Source organism: Notamacropus eugenii, chromosome 4, assembly GCF_028372415.1.
Source record: "Notamacropus eugenii isolate mMacEug1 chromosome 4, mMacEug1.pri_v2, whole genome shotgun sequence".
Lineage (NCBI taxonomy): Eukaryota > Metazoa > Chordata > Mammalia > Diprotodontia > Macropodidae > Notamacropus > Notamacropus eugenii.
In genome coordinates, this window is record NC_092875.1 from 226993940 (window position 1) to 227011974 (window position 18035).

Consider the following 18035-nt stretch of genomic DNA (forward strand, 5'->3'; position numbering starts at 1 on the left):
GTAGTTAGGGGAAAACAAGCACATTAATGTACTGTTAATGAATTATAAAGTGGCACAGGCATACCAGAAAGCAATTTAAAATCATGTCAAAGAATTTGCTAAATTGTACATTCACACTTTCTGACTCATCAATACTATAATATCACTACAAGGTCTATACTACTAGTACAACAAAGAAAAGGAAAAGAACTCCTGTAGAAAAATAACAATAACGAAAGCAATTTTTTTGGCTGCAAAGAACTGGAAACTATGGAGGGGCTCATCAACTGGGAATTAGCTTAGAAAATTATAATATATGTATATAATGGAATTCTAGTATGCAATAAAGATGATGAAAAGGGCAGTTTTAGAGGAATCTGGGAAGATTTGTATGAAATGATCCAAAATAAAGAGAAGAAACAAGAGATATTACACAATAACATTTTAAAGACAAGCAACTTTGAAAAACAAGAATTTTGATCAACTTAATCACCAAACATAATTCTATAAGAACAAAGATTTAGTATGCTACCCACTTCCTGATTCACTGATAACAAACAGTCCAGAATGAAAGGTATATTATTTGAAGATGACTAATGAAGGAATCTGTTTCACTAAACTATATATATTTTAAAGAACCATTTGTATTTTGGTTTTTGTGTTTTTCTTCCTTTTCTTTTCTATTTTTAATAGTATAGGTCAGAGGACATGAGGGCTTGTTCCCGAGTTCTCACTCTGTGATTAGCAAGAAGAGAGTAAATGCACTCAAGAGGTAAAAATGGCAAGCCCTGCTCTCTAAATGGATATATACATTAAGTTTAAATGGAATCAGGGTAACAATGAGTTTTTGATCTGTGTAACTAGAAGAATAATTGTAAACTTGACAAAAATGGGGAAATTCAATGATATGTATGTTTGGTAGAAAATAATTTGAGATTAAGGATGCTGTAAATATTTTGGGGAATATAAACTGGCCTTAGAGGGACACCTGCTAAAGCCCCAGCATGATCTGGATGGAGGTAGTGGTTATAATGAGGAATCGGGTGGATTTTCACAAGAATATATGCGAAATTGTTGCTGTTACTGCTGAGTAGCAATTTTGTTGTAAATATGCTAAGAAGCTAGCTTCTGGTGTAGTAGGTAGTAGGTTGGGAAACTTTTTTAGGTGGAGGGAAAAGTTAGAGTAGAGTGAGTGCTTGATGAAAAGTGTAAGCAACTTACATTAGAGACAAGGTGCACTATTCCATATCGAGATGAAGAGTAAGTTAGAACTCACTCTCTCACTGATTGATCATGTGCCATTTAGGATCTAGTCACAAGCTGCTTTGGTTTCAATCTATGGTTCTAGGAGGACACAGCCCCCATACTGAAGACAACTGATTTAAAGACTTTACTGGGTAATTGACTTGCCAAAGGTTACAGTACCAGTATGCGTTTGAGACAGGTATTGAATCCCAGTATTCAAGATTGAACCCTTAGCTATTATCCACTCTTACTTAAAGCCAATCTTAACATTTGTCAAATGCTGAGTGAATATGTTATATAAACATTACTTTGACCCATAAAGATGGATCACACAGAATTTTAAAAATGGATGTATATATAGAATTTTTTTTCACAAACATATACATATAATATATAGGTATAAATATATACATACATATTTGTTTCTAATGCTATCTCAAGGATAGGGAAGGATAAAAAAAGAAATTTGCATAATTAATGTATATATTTAAAAGGAATCTCAAATTATACATAATAAATTAATACTTTCATGTGCAATCATCATTTTATTATCTACTAAATTGTGGAAATACTTGTTTTATTTCATAAATTAAACTTTTTCCAAAATCTGTTGGTAATGACTAGGTATAAAAAACTAACAAAAAGCCCTCCTTCCCAGCAGACATGTACATTTGAACTCTAAGCTACTAGTTCCTTAGGATCTCACCGAACATTGTTGTCACTCAACATCTTTATTATAAACTTTCTGTTCAACTAAGGTAAGAAGCTGGAGAACTGATGCTCAGTGGGGTTTTCACTCTTTCTAAAAGCTTTATCTTAACTACATCAGTACATGTACTATCATGCATCTCTAAAACTGACACTACTCTGCACCTGTACTCTGTAACTGGATGTTGTATCATCAGGAATGATACTCAGTGTAGATGCTTCCTCTTAAACCACAAAAACAATTACTGAATTAATGAACCAGGGAAAATAACAGTGTATTTTTACTTAATATCAGTCCTCCGCTTTTTTGTGACATTGGCACAATGAGTTAATTTTTGATTACACTATTCTACTCTGTTCTTTGCAACTGTTACCCTTTGTTCCCTGTTTTCACTTTTTTTTTTTTAGTATTTTCCTCCCTCATTTCCTATTTATTCCATTTCCATTGATTCTTTCTGTCTCAAGCTGTGCCTTAGACATTTATATCCATTATGATCACTCCTATTACTCAAATGTTTTGGCACTTATACTTTGTCCTAGACCAGAATACAGTTGTATGCTTATTGCCTTGCTTTGTTTTCTAGGTCAAGAACTTAGGATCTGATGGTCAGGGTACTTCCTCCAGTGACTCAGAGCAAAAAAGCATTTCGTATTACACTAGGAGATATATTAAAATTCTTAAATTTCTTGGTACAATGATTGCTCTGATAGTTTGGAAAATTCAATGTTGTTTGTAGAAGAGGCAGTGTGATCTACTAGATAAAGTGCTGTGTCTGGAAGAGAAGGCAAGGCAAAAAATAATAAGGGAAGGGAAAACATACTAGGAAAGAAAAGGGAAGTGAAACAGAAAGAAAAGGAACACAGAAGTACCCAAAAGATTCAGGTTACATCTTGGTGAGGTTTCGAGTGTACCCACTGTGGTTACATTGGATGATTTCCACTTTGCCAGGCCTGTAGTAAAAAAGGTTCAGTGAAGTAGAAGGGTTGGTCTCTCATTTGAAATTTCAGAATATAGTAAGAATTATAGACTTACAACTGTAAAGGACATAATTTATTCCAACCTCAAACTTGATAGATGAGAAATTGGCACATAGAGGCCAAGTTTTTTTTAATATAAGGGTAATAATAAGTAACAAAGCCAGAATGTGAACCTTAGCCTTCTGATTTAAAATGTATAATTTTTCCCACTGTACCATTCTACCTTGAAGGAAACAGGGGTCTATTGAAGAAGAAATCTTACCCATTTCCCTAACATCAAAGGTATGTCCATCCCTGCCCCCAACATAATTACATCACACACACACACACACACACACACACACACACACACACACACACACACACACACACACACTTCCCACGGGCTATGTGTATGTGCAAGTATGCTTCTGGGGAGAAATTTTATGGTGAAAATATTATTTTGCTATTTTTCGTATTATCCAATTGTATTAAATGATTTTACTTTAAAATCACTGCATCAAAATGGATCATTTTGTTTGCATTAAATTAAAAAGATTTTGCACACACCAAGCCAATGCAGCCAAAATTAGAAGGGAAGCAGAAAGCTGGGAAACAATTTTTATAGCAAGGGTCTCTGATAAAGGCCTCATTTCCAAAATATATAGAAAACTGAGACAAATTTATAAGAATACATTTAATTCTTCAATGGATAAATGGTCAAATGACATGAACAGGTACTTTTCTGAGGAAGAAATTAAAGCCATCTATAGCCATATGAAAAATGCTCTAAATCACGATTGATTAGAGATATGTGAATTTAAACAACTCTAAGGTACCACCTCACATCTTTCAGATTGGCTAGTAAGACAACAAAAAGAAAATGATAAATGTTGGAGATGTGGTAAAATTGGAATACTAATGCATTGTTTGTGGAGTTGTGAACTGATCCAACCATTCTGGTGAAGAATTTGGAACTATGCTCAAGGAGCTACAAAACTGTGCATACCTTTTGATGCAGTAATGTTACTACTATCTCTGTATACTAAAGAGGTCAAAAAAGGGGGGAAAGGACCCATAAGTACAAAAATATTTATAGCAGCTCTTTTTGTGATGGCAAAGAATTGGAAACTGATGGATGCCCATCAATTGGGGAATGACTGAACAAGTTGTGGTATATGAATATAATAGAATACTATTATATTATAAGAAATGCTCAGCAGGTGGATTTCAGAAAAAGAAAACCTACAAAAACTTACATGAACTGTTGCTGAATGAAGGCAGCAGAACCAGGTGAACATTATACACAGTAACAGCACTATTGTGTGATGATCAACTTTGATAGGATTAGCTTTTCTCTACAATGCAATGACCTAAGACAATTCCAAGGGATACCTGACAGCAAATGCTGTCCACATCCACAGAAAGAACTATTGAGTCTGAAAGTAAATCAAAGCATATAAATTTCTCTTTTTTCTCTCTTATGGTTTTTCCCTTTAGTTCTAATTCTTCTTTCACAACATGACTGACATGGAAATGTTTAACATGATTGTTTATGTATTGCCTATATAAAAGTGCAAGCTTTCTGGGGGAGGGGGAAAGGAAGAGGGAGGAAAAATTTTGGAACTTAAAAACTTGTAAAAGTGAATATTGAAAATTATCTTTGAATATAACTGGAATAAATAACAAGTGGGAAAATAAGAATTAAAATAGTAGCATCATCTTAAAGCTCAGACATAAAATAAACAATATTTTAAGGGCTTGTAAACTACAGTTTTTAGTGTATACAGGCCCTTAGAGTACTGTGAAAAGATAGTGACACCCATCCCCAGTCCTTTCCTCATCAGTTTCCAAATTACAAAATAATGTTAGGATAGTACTTCAAAGTCTTTGATTTTTACTTTTGCAAATCAATCTGTCTTTAAATATGAGTTGTAAACAATGACTTAAACTAAATCATCCCCCTCTGCCCTAACCAAAGCATAATTACTTGTTAGAGGAAAAAAACAAATGAAAAAGTCCAGGGAAGAACTTTGTTCTCCTTGATGACAGAATTAGAGCCATGATTAGATAGGGAGGAGGAGCCATTGACTGATCTGCTTAAGAGGAGTTCCCTTTTTCCTTAGGCCTTAACAGGATTAGAGCAATGATGAGTCTAAGAGAAGGAAAAATCTTTTGATTACATTAGTTAGTAGAAGCATCCCTTAAGTTCACCTTTGACAACTTGGAAAGGAGAATCCTTGGGAGAAGTAGTTGAAGCATTGAATGGTTTAAGAAAAATGATTTTCTGAGGCCAGCCAACAGCTAAGTGACTATTGTTCTATTTGATGAAGCAAAAGGTTAACTGAACTTTAACCTGAGATATGTAACTGTAATCTATTTTATCCTGGAATTTTTGTCTCTAAATTTTTTGTCTCTTTTTTTCTATTTTTATCATTAATTTGTTTGTTTTCAGTTTTCTACAATCACTTCTCTAAGTCTTAGATTTTCTCCCTCTCCCTCCCGCCTCTCTCCCCAAGATGGCATGCAATCTTATATGGGTTCTACACATACATTCTTATTAAACATATTTTCACATGAGTCATGTTGCATAGAAGAATTAAAATGCATGGGAGAAATGATGAGAAAAACTCAAACAAAACAAAACACAGAAGAAAATAGTCTGCTTCATTTGTGTTCCAATTCCATAGTTCTTTCTCTGGATGTGGATGGTATTTTTCCTCAAGTGTCCTTTGGGAATGTTTTAGGTCCTTGCACTGCTGTGAAGGACTAAGTCTACGAATATCATAAATTGTAAGTCCAAAATGATTTGTATCTGACAGACTATCAGTGGTGGGCAATAACTTCCCATTTTGGGTTTCTCTCTCTGTCTCTTTCTGTCTTTATCCCTCTCTGTGTGTCTCTCTCTGTATCTCTCCATCTCTGTCTGTCTCTGCCTCTCTCTCTTTCTACCTGCCTCCCTACCTCCTTCTGTTTCAGCAAAATTAGTTCAGCAATAATTTAATTTGAATCAGACAAGACCAAAAAAAGAAAAACACCTTGGTTCTGGTTAATACCTAAAATCCAGAATAGATATATTTTTCCCCTGAACTTGAGGCAGCTTTTCTCAAAGTTGAATCTAAGAGGAGATAGATACCATATACACAAAAGGGAAAATTCTGAAAAAAAAGTTTCTTATTTTTTAAATTGATAAATTTATAAAAATTGTCTTTTAAGATCTTTTGAGCTCCAGTTTCCTTGTGTAAAATATGGATAACAATATACCACATAAATCATAGAATTATTCTTATGAAAATGTTATATAAATCATCAAATACTAAGCACACTGTGAATTATTATTATTATTATTAGATTATCTTTATCTCATGAGATTTCATAACTATTCTTCATAGCAATGAACTAAGGTTTTCTTTAGGATTTTATAAATCCATCATTAAAAAATTGCTGGTCAGTCCCAAAATCATTAAATTAATTTAAATATGAACAGTATATGACACCATCTGGCAGGGTTTGCAGCACTGAGGAGAAAAGCATTTCTCAAGAGGTCTTATTCCCAATATTGTAATGTAGATTTGTTATGTTTCTTCCTAATCCTTGCTTAGTGGATCCTGTGTTCAAATACACTTTATCATTTGTTTTTTCAACACTTTTCAGGGCTGCTCATCCACCTTTGGTGTCCACATCATTCACCCAAATCTCACCTGGGGCTCTAAGAATCTAGAGCATGCCAGTAATCACACCCTGATAAAACTGTCTCAACAAGTGGGCTAATAATCCCTTCCTTAGTATATGACTCTCTTTTAGTTAACATCTTCACTTACTATTTAATGTTGCTTTTGTTTAGTCATTTTAGTTGTGTCTGACTCTTTGTATTCTTGACAAAGATGTAATGATTTATCATTTCCTTCTGCAGATCATTTTACAGATAGGGAAACTGAGGCAAACAGGGTTATGTGACTTGCCCAGGCTCACATAGCTAGCAAGTGTCAGAGGCCAGATTTGTACTCAGGAAGATAAGTCTTCTTGGCCCTAGTTCTGGCATTTTATTCACTGAGCCATCTACCTGTGCACCACCCCATTTCACATATAACAACACCTGGGAAAAAACTAGCCTCTAAATAAAAGCACAATGAGGGAAACATATTCTTACTGTGGCTACATGCAGTTCAGAAAATTGTCCTGGTTGTAACAAACCAACTTACACCACCTATTCTTATTTACTCATCACTCATACATAGTCTGGGATGAATGGTTTATCTCCTCTGCTATAAAGGAGATTGTAAATTATTAATAAATTAAGAATGAAAACAAGTCAGTCAGCAATTATGAATGATTACTGTTTTAAATTCAGTGTAAACTAGCTTAAAAAACACTTTGCAAATTAGAAATAATGAACAAATTAAAGAACAAAGATAGCCTTGGAGTAAATGCCTATTAATTGAAAACAGGGGCAAAAGATTAGGAGGAAGAAGATTTAAGCATTTAACTGGCTTGTCACAGATTTCAACTTCAGTCCATCCCTTTCACACCTTTCTCAAGGGTTTGAATAAGTGGAGACAGGTGAGACTGAAAGAGTTCAACTCATATAGCACAGTCTTAATCCCTAGACTAGAATGGCAAAAACATTTCTCTCTGTATCTTTCTGTTTCTGTCTCTCTGTGTGTCTATCTCTCTATATCTCTATTTTTTCCCTGTCTGTGTCTCTCTGTCTGTCTGTGTGTCTCTGTTTGTGCCTCTCTGTGTGTGTCTGTGTCTCTCTTTGTCTCTCACCTCTCTCTCTGTCTCTCTATGTGTCTCTGTCTGTCTCTCTGTCTCTGTCTCTCTGTGTCTGTCTGTCTGTCTGTCTGTCTGTCTGTCTCTCTCTCTCTCTCTCTCTCTCTCTCTCTCTCTCTCTCTCTCTCTCTTTCTCTCTCTCTCTCTCTCTCTCTCTCTCTCTCATCCTCCAAATCACAGCACCAACTGTATCAGTTGAGCTTCTTCTTCCTGTCCAGTTGATTCCATTTTAACCTCCACTCTCATTAAGAATATTTTTTATTTTCTCTTTTCTCCTTCTCGTTGGTGAGTTACAAGGATCCCTACCCTCAGCATGTGAAGACTTTCCCTGGCAGAATGGATGTATGTCCATGAAGGCAGTTGAATCAAGGGCAATAGAGCACTTAAAACTTGGTCAGACATCAAAGATGCAAAGGTCATACACTGCCTGGTGGGCCATTACTACTCATTGTGATTGCCACTGAACTTCAATGACTTGGGAAGAAAGAGTAAGGCTGAGGAATTTGTGCAACTTTGCCTCACTTAAATCCAATTCACAGGCAAGGAAAGACATTACCCTATAATACCATTGGTCCTCTCAGAAAATGAAGGACAAACAACAAAAACAATAATAGTTTGTTTGATTTGTTGATTCTGTAGACATATTCTATTGGGGAAGGATTCAATATCTATGCCTAGTATTATAGATATGGTATTTCTGCCACTCTTGCACTACCAGAAAAACCTCTGTGCACCCACAGTAAATAGAGGAAAATCAAAATGAAGTAAAGAATCAAGAAAAATCTTAACAAATATTCCAGTGTTTGTTTGTTTGTTTGTTTACTACCAAAGCAGCTTTCACCTTCAGGGGAAGAAAAACTAAATAAAGAGCAATCAGTGTCACATGCTGCAAAATTCTTACCTATGTATGGTTTAAAATATTTATTAAAGTTTTGAAAATATCTGAATTTCCTTATTTGAATTTCTTTTAAATTAATTTAACAGAAGTGGGAATTACTTTGATACCAACTCTTGCCACAAGAGTAGCACTGAATTCTCAATGTCTGTGTCAGTAGACCAAAAATTATATCAAATTTTATCTAAGAAAAAAAAGCAGTAGGAACACTCAGTAAGTAGTTATAGAGGAGATTTCTGATGTAATGCTTGGGGAAAGCAAACAACAGAACTTCTTTTCATTTGAGAATTTTAAAAAATTAATCATCTTTATGTCAAGAAAGCGTACTAAAAATAAGCAGAAAAAAACTTAAGAATCTTGAACTAGAGTTTACACACTTCTGATTATTACTTTTAGTATCTCAGGAACACTCCATTATGATAAACATATCAAATTATTATAAAGACGATTTAATCTTTTCTACTATTGTCTATTGGAAATAGCAAATTAAACCAATGAACAAGAGTACAAATTGGGTCTTCCTAGAGTTAACATTCATGCCATTGTATACAAGACTAAACATATTAGTTACAGTGATGAAATACTTTTCCTTAGTGCCAGAGGATTTGTATTTCCTCCCAACCAAGTTATAGATTATGAATCTGTACTCCTTTCACAAATGTCTCTTCCTGAGCTTATTCCTTCAGATGTTGAACAATCTGTTCATCCTCTATTTGTTTATTGCAGTCTGACAATGCTGGCTTTTTCTATAGCTTCTATTTCAGAATAAACATATTGAGACATGTTTAGCTCCCTAGAGGAATCATTGTATGCCTTCAAAATATAGTAACAAATTCAATTCATGCATTCTCCAATTTGTTGCTCCTTTCCTTTAGGTTTTCATGTTAGAAAAGTTAACCTACTTTTAGCTTGTATTGCTAAATTGAAAAAAATCCACCTGCAAATATTTGGGATTTTTCAAATGCTAATCTAACTTGAAAAGTATTAAATTTCTAAAATCTAGTTTACTTCAGTAGACATTTATTAAGTTATTTTTACTGTTTCACAGAGTTTTTTGTAAGAAAAGAAACTTAATTGAAACACCAATGTAAAAAAGAAAATAGTATGCTTTGCTTTGCATTCTAACTCCACAGTTTTTTCTCTGGAAATTTTTCCACCATAAGTCCTTTGGAATTGTTTTAGGTCCTTGCATTGCTGAGAAGCACTAAGTCTCTCAAAATCTATCATCACAAACTGTGGCTGTTTCTGTAAACAATGTTCTCCTGGTTCTGCTCACTTCACTCAGCATCAGTTCATATAAGTCTTTCCAGATTTTTCTGATGTCTGCCTGTTCATCATTTCTTACAGAAAATAAGTATTCCATTACATTCATATACCACAACGTATTCAGCCATTCTCCAGTTGATAGGCATGCCTTCAATTTCCAGTTCTTGGCCACAGCAATAAGGGCTGCTATAAATATATTTTTGTACATGTGGGTCCTTTTCCCATTTTTGTAATCTCTTTGGGATACAGCTCTAGAAGTGGCATTAGTGGATCAAAGGGTATGCACATTTTTATAGTCAATTGGGCATAGTTCCAAATTTGTCACAGCTCCATCAATAATGAATTAGTGCTTCAAGTTCCCCACATCTTCTCCAACATTAATCATTTTCCTTTTTTGACATGTTAGCCAATCTGATAGGTGTAATGTTGTACCTCAGAGCTATTTTGATCTTCATCTTTCTAATTATTTAGAGGATGTTTTCATAAGACTATACATAGTTTTAATATCTTCTTCTCAAAAATGCCTGTTCACATCCATTGACCACTTATCAACTGGGGAATGACTTGTATCCTTGTAAATTTGACTCAGTGCTCTCTATGTTTTAAAAATGAGACCTTTATCAGAAACACTGGTTGTAATAATTCTTTCTCAGTTTTCTGCTTCCCTCCTAATCATGGTTGCATTGTCTTTGATTGTGCAAAAACTTTTCAATTTAATCTGATCAAAATTATCCCTTTTGAATTTCGTTATGTTCTCTATCTCGTGTTTGCTCATAAATTTCTCCATTCTCCATAGATCTGACAGGCAAATGATTCCTTTCTCTTTATATTATTACTTATAGTAAACTCATAGTATTAGCCTTTATATCTAAATTGTGTAGCCATTTTGTCTTTATTTTGGTATACAATGTCAGATGATACTCTACACCCAGTTTCTGCCATGCTATTTTCCAGTTTTTCCAACAGTTTTTATCAAATAGTGAGTTCTTATCTCAGAAACTGGAGTCTTTGGGTTTATCAAACAGTAGATTGCTATAATCATTGACTACTGTTTCTTGTGTACCTAACCTGTTCCACTGATTTACCCCTCTATTTTGTAGCCAATATCAAATAGTTTTTATGATTGTGCTTTATAATACAATGTAAGATCTGTTAAGGCTAGGCTGCCTTCCCCAGCATTTCTCTTCAGTAATTCTCTTGATCTTCTGGACCTTTGGTTTTTCTAGATGATTTTTTTTTTACTATTTTTTATAACTATGAAAAATAATTTTCTAGAAGTTTGATTGGAATGGCACTGAATAAGTAAATTAATTTAGGTAGCATTGTCATTATTATTATATTAGCTCAGCCTGCTCACTAGCAACTGAAGTTTTTCCAGTTATTTACATCTGACTTTATTTGTGCAAAAAGTGATTTGTAAATGAGTTCATATAGTTCCTGGTTTTATTTTAGCAGATAGACTCCCAAATATTTTGTAATGTCTACAGTCACTTTGAATGGAATTTCTCTTTCTATCTCTTGCTGTTGAGCTTTTTTAGTAATATATAGGAATGCCAATGATTTATGGGGATTTATTTTATATACTGCAACTTTACCATATGCGTTTATTATTTCAAGTAGGTTTTTTTTTTTCACTTGATTCTCTAAGTATACCATCATATCATCTGCAAAGAGCAATAACTTAATTTCTTCTTTGGCTTTTCTACTTTCTTCAATATCTTTTTCTTCTCTTATTGCAATAGCTAACATTTCTAGTACCATAGTGAATAACAGTGGTAAAAATGGGTATCCTCATTTCACTTCGGTCTTATTACAAATGCATCTAGTTCATCCCCATTACATATAATGCTCGTTGAATGTTTTAGGTAGATGATACTTATCATTGTAAGTAAGGCTTCATTAATTCCTATGTTCTCTGATGTTTTCAATAGGAATCTGTGTTGCATTTTGTCAAAGCTTTTTCTGAATCTATTGAAATAATCATATGATTTCTGTTAGTAGTTTTCTTCATATGATCAATTCTGTTGATAGCTTTCCTAATTTTGAACCAACCCTGCAGTCCTGGCATAAATTCTACATGATTACAGTATATTATTTTCCATGATAAGTTGCTGTAATGCTTTTGCTAATATTTTATTTAAAATTTTTGCATCCATACTCGTTATGGAAATCAGTTCATTATTTTCTCTTTTTTGGCTCTTCCTGGCTTATGTATCAGTATCATATTTGTATTTGTAAGGTAAATGGGATATAAGATCTTCCCCACCCATTAGCAGGCCTCCCATGGAGCACCATTTCTCTGTGGAAAAGAAAAAAAATGCTGGAAATCTGTCGTTCTCTGTCTCTTTGTGGATTCTGCCACTCCACAATCTGCTCAGATTCACCTGTTAGAGAAATCTGAAGGAATTTGTGGGGGAGCTAAAGTGGGGTCCCTTCTTTCACTCCCCTGTCTTGGCTCCACCTCTTCTGTTACCTGTGTCTTTAAAAACTTCTTACAATGTCCTATGAAAACATGGAGGGACAACAGATTAGGTAGAAATACAATTAAGTAAATTTATAATTCATTAAATGATGGGGACTAAAAGACGTTTAGATAAATTTAGAGTGAGGTCCCAGGAATGTTTCCCTAGTTTTGCTGTATTACGTAGGCTTGCAAAATTGGCATGCATTATGTCATCTGAAGAAATAACAGGCAATTTTGACAGCATGCAGACAGATAGCTTTCAGTTGTATTAAAGAATCAAATAAGTAATAGGAAATGTTCAAAGCTAACTAACTAATTTTCATAAATACTATTATTTCCCTCCAAAAATTATCTTGCATCTATTTTTATGCTTACTTTCTATATATTTTGTAAAACAACAACAACAACAACAACAACAAACCAGGAATATCTTTCTATTATCACCCTCTGATGTGCTTCCTCTAATGATTTTCATTTGATATCAATTATTCAGTCAGACTTAATAGCTTTCAGAAAGGGGTATTTACTAAAGTATTACGGTAAAAAAAAAGTTGGCACAACACCCTCCTTTCCAGAACAATGTGCTCCAGTCTTCCACTAATACATATACAGAAAGGACATTTGACATCTTATTTACTAAAATTCTCAAGTTGTTCCCTTAGGTAAGTTGTAGCTTTTCTATCAGGTTACAGGGGGATATTAAATCTCCTTTTTGGTTGTTGTTTTTTTTTTTGTTTTTTTTTTGCTCAGTTGATTTGATCTGTCCTTGATTCTTTATGCATACACTGCTATCAGTCCTTAGTATCCTTGAGAAACTTCTAAGGTAATAATGAAAAAGTTCAAATCTTCTAGTGTTCCAGATGCTAAGGTTGGTAGGTGTTTGAAGAGTGAGCAGCAAGGAAAATGAGAACAATTATTAAGCCAGTGCTCCTGCTTATTTCCTTGCCCCCAAGCATGCCTACTCAGGGGCATGACTTAAAGATTCCACCATATAATATGAGATGTTTAAATCACTGGCTTCGAAACTGGTTTTCTAATTTGCAAATGATTCATTTCAAGAGAAGGCAGAAGAGGGAAGGGAAGGGAAGGAAAATTGCATTTACATATTGCTACTATGTGCCAAGCATAATGATAGGCATTTTATATTTTTTCATTTAATCCTGATAATAGCCCTGCAAGTTAGGTGCTATTATTATCCCCATTTTGCAGCTGAGGAACCTGAAGCAACAAGAGTTTAAATAACTTATCAAGGATCATATGGTTAGTAAGCATCTGAGGCCAAATTTGAACTCAGATCTTGACTCCAGGTCACTATCAATTGTCATCTAGCTGCTTCTCCATGATCAAATCATAATTATACCAGATAAGACCAAATTTCCTCAATCAGAAAATATTTTGTTTGGCATCATTTCACCTTATTTTATGCCTTAGAAACCATTACATTGACCAGGAACTTCATAGATTCCTCTATAGCCAATAATCTATTCATTACTATTTAAGTTTTGTTCACATCGAGTTCATGTCACTGAAAGATTGATTTTCATGACCTGATAGATATATCAGGGCTTAGAATTTTGTCACTTTAAGTGGATTGGGATGATTTGATTGATTGAGTCAATCAACCCCCATCTTAATAATAATAATAATAATAAAAACTCAGTTATTGAGATGCTAAATTTCCTATAACCTTAGACACCTGGAATAGAGCAGTAATTTGGAAGTAAAGAAGCAAACTAGATGCAATAAATTTGAAGAATATGAAATCTCACAGACAGAGGTATAATGAAACCACATAAATATGGAGGAGAAAAACCATCTACACATAGCAGATATGAAAACTAGAAAACACCATAGTCTCAGTATATTTATCATAGAGGTGAATTTTATGTAAGGGATATTGCTTATATTCCAACATATACTTCACATATTTTGCCATGTCATCAAAATGCTTATTATAGGTTTAGTAGCATTGTGCACATAAAGAAGATGGGCTGGTATGGCATCACAGCCTTGGGAAGTATTCTCATTTACTCTCTCCTTTGAAAAAGGCAGACCCAGTCTCTACATATTATATACTTTTGATCAGTAGTGTATAACATATTTGAGAAATAAGTCCAATACTATTGTTATTGTAAAAAAGACTTTAATGCTCAAAAGAAAATAAAAACATCTTTGATTTTCATTTATGATCACTGACATAGAAAGCATTTCTCCAACATGCCAAATAAATCTAGCAATTACTATTCTCAAACTAAAGAAAATTTAGTAAATCTTCTAATTTTGCTAGAAATAGATTACATTTTTTTTCTTAAACCTTGATAGCAAATACAGAGTCCAAATAGCAGAGTAAAGCAGACTTAAAGTGAACTATCCCAATTTCTTCACAAAACAAGTATAAAATCATGTCTCAAAATTTATTTTGGAGTGGTTGAGCTAACAGAAAGAGAGGGTAAAATAATTTTTCAGTCCAAGACATTTAGAAGGACAACAGGAAAAGTCTACCTCAATGGGATGAAGGGGAGTGTAGTACAATAGAGTCCCAGACAACTAGCAGTGAGGTCTCAAGTTCTAGGACAGACCAGCAGAAAGTTCCTGAGCCCCTGAAACAGGTCCCAAATAAGGCCTTGCACCTCTAATGCAAGAACCTTGGCAAAGGGCCCCCTTCACCCCAGGAGCAGAGTCCAGTTTTACCATAAACTAAGCCATGAAATAGGCCAGAATATGAGGGGGGCAAAAGCCGTCACTATAGAAAATTATTATGGTGACAGGGAAGGTCAAAACACACACGAAGAGGAAAACAATTGTCAAAATACCTACATGCAAAGCCTTAAAGATAAATATGAATTGTTCTCCAACTGAAAAAGTCCTCTTGGAAGAACTCAAAAAGGATTTTAAATATCAAATAAAAAAGGTAGAAGAAAAAATGGGAGAAGTTACGAAAATGCTGCCAGAGAATTATGAAAAATCAACAACTTGGTAGAAAAAGCACAGAAGATGTAGGAAAATTATAAAAATTCACTGAAGAAAACATTTTTAAAAAGTAGAATTGGTAAAATGGAAAAGGTATAAAAATTTGCTAAAGAAAATAATTGCTTAAAAGTTAGAATTAGGCAAATGAGAGCTAATGACTCCATGAAAAATCAAGAGGCAATAAAACAAAATCAAAAGAATAAAAATAAATAGAAGAAAATGTGAAATATCTCATTAGGAATACACTGACTGGGAAAATAGATCTAGAACAGATAATTTAAGAATTATTGCATTCAACAAAAGCAAGGGGAGGGGGGGAGGGAGAAACTCCCTTTTCAAGAAATTATCAAAGAAACAATGTCCTGATATCATACCACTAGAGGGTAAAACAGAAACTGACAGAATCCACTAACCAACACCTGAAAGAGATCCCAAAATAAAAACTCACAGGAATATTACAGACAGATTCCAGAGGTCCCAGTTCAAACAGAAAATACTGCAAGTAGCCAGGAAGAAAGAACTCAAACACTGCAGAACTAAAATCAGGATTACAGAGGATCAAACTGAAGAAGAGGGTGCAGGGGGAGAAAACTTCCCACAGTTATCTATCCAAAACTGTTTTGGACTACCTTGATGGGTAATAAGTCATCTCCATTCAATGGAAGTCTTCAGATAAGGGCTAGACAGGTTTTGCTAGATGCGATCAAGGGGTTTCTTCATCAGCTACAAGTCAGACTAGATAACTTGCACCCTTATAATACAGAGATTCTTTAATTATGTAATGCATATAAATATTTTATACTCATATTAATCTCAACAGAAGGAATAATTGGCCATCAGATTTTATCTGTATGATAGTATTTTAAGGAACACTACTTTCTCTTGTATTCTTCAGCTTAAAAAAAGATAAAACAATCAATTCTTGTTTAATTACTAAATACAGAATCATTTATTCTGTTCTTTCCAGTGAAAAAGCAAGTTATAATGATAGGAGAAAAAAATCTGTAGTGAATATAAACTTGAAAATTGCCTATTAAGAGGTTGTCCATTAAGGTAAGTTTGCTGGATTTCCTATCAGAAATTAAGAGTAAAAGCTCTAAACAGTCAGTTATTCTTTGCATTCATTTGCTCTATTGCAAGACCAATTCTCTTGTTTATTTCATATAAAATATGCCTTTAAACTTCCAAGATTTTCATCTTTAACATTTCACTCCAATTTCCAGTATATGACACAAAAAAAAGGATGAAAAAGACATACATACATACAGATAGATAGATAGATAGATAGATAGATAGATAGATAGATAGATAGATAGATATAGATATAAGTATCTATATCTATCTATCTATATATGTGTGGGTGTACTTGCATAAGAGGCAGGAAAAAAGGCAAAGAAAAAGGACAGAGTTCTTTTTAATGTAGGCTAACACTCCAGAGTACATGGATATGGAAACTCTTTGGTGAATTAGTTACACTAAGTGCCATTTACTGATATTTTGGAAAGACAGGTGAGAGGTGATTATTGTTGTATGTGTTTCCCATAATAGGGTCAGAATGGAGAGGTGCAAAGCTGCAATGGAGTGCTTATGCTAGAGGGTATGAGGACATAACATCAGCTGGTTATTACAGGGAAATATTATTGTGTCATGTGTACTGTGGTAAGGAGTTAGGTATAATCCTGTAGGCAACAGGAAGTTTCAAAATGGTGACCCCAGTATTTATGGATATATTGGTCCTGTCAATTACACTCTGCTATTTCAAGAATTATGCTGTTGATTTCCATGGCACCCACAGAATTTTACACTGAAATTTCAGAGTTTGTTAAGTGCCTTCAATAATGACAGGGTGAGAGGAAATCAGTTTAGAACTGAATAAAGTCCACAGAAGGCAAGGATTTGGGTACTGAAATAAGTATTATCTATTTCCTAGATAGTGGGAGCAAAATGGAATCTTCAGTGAAAAAGAAAAAAATGTATAATGATGTGACCAAAACATATCATTCACTAATATTTTGACTGAATTACGTCTTTCAATTATCTCACTTCTGAGGTTACTTAATGCTAAGTATTGTATTTTTTTATTTCAATACAAAATTTATGGTGTATAGAATACAAGAGAACTATCTAGAGCTTGATTTTGCCTTCAATGGGGATAGGAAAGCATTGAAATATAAACATTTAATTAATTTATTTTTAGTTTTCAACACTTTGATAAGATCTTGAGTTCCAAATTTTCTCCCCATCTCTCTCCTTCTTCATCCAAAGATGGCATGTAAATTGATAGAAGCTCAACATGCACATTTATATTAAATTTATTTTCACATTAGTCATGTTGTACAGAAGAATTGGAACCAATGGGAGAAAATATGAGAAAGAAGAAACAAAAAAGAGAGGAGGAAATAATGTGCTTACATCTGCATTCAGATTCCATAGTTCTTTTTCTGAATGTGGACAGTATTATCTGTCATGAGTCTTTTGGAGTTGCCTTTTATCCATGCATTGCAAAGCAGAGATAAGCATATCAAAGTTAGTCATATAATATGGCTAATACTGTATACCATGTTTTCCTGGTTCTTCTCATGTCACACAACATTCATTCATGTAAGCCATTCCAGGTTTTTTTGAAGTCCACATGCTCATCATTTCTTATTGTATGATAATATTTCATTACATTGATATATCACAACTTGTTCAACCGCTCCTCAATTGAAGGATGCTCCCTCATTTTCCAATTCTTGATCACCACAAAAAGAGCTTCTATGAATATTTTTGTACATG